Genomic DNA, 4,500 nt, shown 5'->3' on the forward strand with positions numbered 1-4,500 from the left:
GATTGTCCAGTTACCAGCTTTTATAAAATAAAGCCAAAAAGACCATAGATTTGGTATTCTCCGAGGACAGATTATTGTCTGTTAAGTTAACAAAATAAAAACGTTACAATAAATCTCTTTATTTCCTTAAAATTATAAAACATTAATTTTAGAATCGCCAGTGTATTGTCACCATTTAAAACTACACAAGACAATCAAGACTATGTAAATGGTCTTTGCTTCCTAATGCAAGGGAAGTTACTCCAATTAACGAGTACTTTCCCTTCGACTATATTCTATTGATTCGTAATGAAGTTATTTACATCTGAATGAGTAATATAGATAGGTAAAAACACTTAAATAATAAAAAGTTCTTGTATATCTAAAAGTCACTAAAAACACAGTTTTAGAGTAATAAAAAAGTTCTTGTATATTTAAAAGTCACTTTAAAACACAGTTTTAAAATAATAAAAAGTTCTTGTTGTATGTCTAAAAGTCACTTTAAAACACGGTTTTAAAATCGCTGTCGTGTGAAGAGAAGGCGGGTCATCTTCTCTTGTCATAATGAAAACAAGTTAAAATAGGAGATCCAGCTGTTTGATGCCATGGCAGCAGATTGAAAAAAAAAACAAACCTGTAAAGAATCCGCTGTTTAATGTGGAAAAGCGAAGTTCTCGCAGTAAAAACCACATATAGCTGGATCCGTGGAGTATTTACAAATAATGTCCGTGTGGTTCTTTCCATATAATAATAAGTTGAAAGAAATTAAAATAAATCTATATGTTGTTGAAAGAAATTGAAATAATAAACGATTACCTGCCTTTTGTGGGTTTTTTGGGGGTTTTTTTTTTGGTTTTTTTGGGGGGTTGTTTTTTTTTTAAATCTGGTGTTGATTATCGAACCCATTCTGCTCAGTGAGTTCAAATTGATTATTTACGATAATTGATTGGTGATTGTTAAAGCAGTTTAAAAACGATTAAAAATATTTAATTTGGTGTTGATTTTATTGAACCCATTCTGCTGAGTGAGTTGTTTTTGTGATTGTGATTATTGACGATAATTGATTAGTTGTTGTTAAAGCGGTTAAAAACGATTGAATATATTCCCAAATGCGACACGTAATGTATTATTCATTACATAATAAACCTTAAATCAATTGAACTCGTTGTAAGGTGGAACTGCATGCTTTCTGATATGGTTGGGTTATTTGAGCCTAAAAATTTGCGATTATTGACGATAATTGATTGGTGGTTGTTAAAGCGGTTAAAAACGATTGAATATACTAAGAATTCCAAAATGCGACATGTAATGTATTATTCATTACATAATAAACCTTAAATCAATTGAACTCATTGTAAGGTAGAACTGCGTGCTTTCTGATATGGTTGGGTTATTTGAGCCTATAAACAGAACACAGCAAGTCTCGAAAATGTGCCTACGTGTGAAGATGGGCGAACGTGCTTCTTTGATCTGTTATATCATGGACCGTATAAACGGTTATATGACGGGGTAATTCTGTTATTGAAACCCAACTGCATGAAAATGGCTTTCGATTGTAACCGATGTAAATTTATTGAAATGCTGAAGCAATTTTAGTTTAAATAATAATATATCCTTTGTGTGTGGATTTATTGGGCGGCTGTATTGTATTATCAATGTGTAAATTTCTATTTTATGGATTTGCATCGTGACATGGTTTTTTTTTTTGTTTTTTTTTTGTTAATATTTTAACAAACTGTGGTGTATTTAAAATGTTTCTTATCAATGCATAAAATTCGCTTTTTGCTATTAAATCATCGTAGCTAATTCTCGTTCGACAGCCATTTTTATACTATTCAAAAAAAGTAGGGGATATTTGATTTTGGGGGCATAATACTAAAATATGCAAATGACTACGAAAAAAGTCACTATAGAACCTAACAGAAGAAACATTTCCAGTTACATGTGACGCCCAAACGCACCAATAGCTACCGCATGGAATGCAGGTGATGCTTGGGATCATCATGGGGGTCCAACCCAAGATTTGCACGACTCTGACTTTGAATGTTACAGTCATTGTGGCATTGAATTCCAGGGTGGAAACATCAGTTTAATTGTTTTAGTGACCAGAAAACAAATTTTGATATGCATCGGCTTACCCAAAATGAAAGGTTACGTGCCCTTGGCATGCTACAGATCGGCACAACACAGGCGGTTGTGGCGCGGACGATGAATGTTTCTCAGTCTTTCATAAGCAGGCTATGGTCCAGATACCGTGATACACAATCTGTACAGGACAGACCACGCTCAGGTTGACCAAGGGCGACAACTCAAGCCCAGGATCGATTTATCCGTACCTTGGCCTTGAGAAATCGTGTCATCACAGCAAATCAGATCAGCGCTCGTCTTCAAACAGACACTGGTGTGAGAGTGAGTGGCCAGACGATTCGGAATCGACTGCATAGATCATCACATTCAGGCAAGACGTCGTTGGTGTAGGGATCGTCAACACTGGGATAATCGACGCTGGAGCAATGTGATGTTTTCAGATGAGTCAAGGTTCACTGTTGACTTTTTGGACAGACGTGGGAGGGTGTGGCGTCGTCGAAACGAGCGCTTCCAAGACGTTAACGTCATCAGACATGATCGATTTGGGGGTGGTTCTGTTATGGTGTGGGGAGGCATCACTGTTGCTGGAAGAACGGCTTTACATGTTGTTGCAGGGCGTGTTACAGGCCAGTACTACCGGGACAACATCTTGGCAGTCCATGTTGTGCCGTTCGCACGACGTCATGGCCGCCGTTTCATCTTCCAGGATGACAACGCAAGATGTCACAGGGCCAGGATCGTTACAGGTTACCTCCAACAACAGAACATCACCACATTACCTTGGCCAGCACTGAGTCCCGACCTCACCCCCATCGAGCATGTCTGGGACATGCTTGGACAGAGGTTACGTCAACAACGTCCTGCCAATGTCCAAGAACTTGCTGCTGCGTTGCAACAGGAATGGGACAATCTGGGCCAAAATTACCTTAGACGTCTCATTAGGAGTATGCCACGTCGGATCAATGCTTTTTTGGCAAACAGAGGAGGATTTACCCGTTACTGACTTGGTTGTGATGCTGTGGTAACTTTGCTGTTTGACCCCGGGTATCATTTTACCCTTATAATGGTCAGTCTGTGCCTTACTTAGTCTAACGATCATTTGGAATAAATCGATGAATGTGAACTTCATTTCATTTTGTCATTTGTTTCTTCGTCAGTTTCATTAGGTGACTTTAATAACACTTAAAAATCAAATATCCCCTACTTTTTTTGAATAGTATATAATAAAAAAAATGTTCTTTTTAATATTTTAACAGACTGTGGTATATGATTTAAATGTTTCATATTCATGTAATTATCAATGCATAAAATTCGCTTTTTGTTATTAAATCATCGTAGCTAATTCTCGTTCGGCAGCCATTTTTATAAATTTAGCGCAGCCGTTGGATTTGATCAAATCGTTTAATTATGTTTCACCTTTATTTCAATTTCTTTCAACCACATTTAGGAAAAGAAACTAATCAGTTTGAGGTACAGATCTCGTGCATATGTTATCTAATTATTTTATTTATATCTTTTGTAAGTTTAGACGTGGAAGCCACCGACTACCCATTGAGCTGGGAAGATGGAGCGATGTTGCGCAACAAGACAGGACATGCCAACTTTGTGACTTAGGGGACATTGGTGACGAATTCCATTATATAATGGTATGTAATGCATTTAGTCCCAAAAGAAAGAAATATCTACCTCTTTTCTGCTGTTCAAACCCTAATATTTATAAGTTTAACCAGTTGTTTAATACTTCAAATATGATCACCTTGGAAAAACTATGTAAATTTATAAAACTTATAAATGTGAAAGCAAGTCCTCCTAGATAATTTAGATATTTTTGTTCAGTTCGCACATGCACGTAATTATATATACTCTTCATATTCTAATTCTGGTTCGGCAGCCATTTTTATAAATTTAGCGTAGCCGTTGGATTTGATCAAATCGTTTCACCTTTATTTCAATTTCTTTTAACTGATTTCAACAACATATAAAAGGTACGAATAAATTTGAGGTAGGCCTACGAATCAATTTGAGGTACGAAGTGAAGTACGAATTGGCTCATGTGAGGTACTAATGAACTAAGTACGAAACAGCCAGGTTACGAAACAACTGTCTTAACTTGCGGGTTTAATTGTATTTGACATTATTATCATGTATTGTATACAGTTCTATTCTATAAAGAAGATATTATATTTTTTTTTATATAGTCAGTGGGCTTCATTCATCCCTTGATATTGTTGAACATATAGTAAACAATTGAGATTAATATCAAGAAAACACAAATTATAGTAGACCTATTAATAAATCTGGTAGAAGGTGGTTTCGGCAATTTTAAAGGCGTTGGGTACGTAATTGATAAGTCAATAGTGAGAAGTACGAAATCGTGATTTTCTCGCTGATTTGTGGATGAAATTCGTATTTTTGCTATTTTATAGACAGCTT

The sequence above is a fragment of the Patella vulgata genome, chromosome 4 (genome assembly GCF_932274485.2).
Source record: "Patella vulgata chromosome 4, xgPatVulg1.2, whole genome shotgun sequence".
Taxonomy (NCBI): domain Eukaryota; kingdom Metazoa; phylum Mollusca; class Gastropoda; family Patellidae; genus Patella; species Patella vulgata.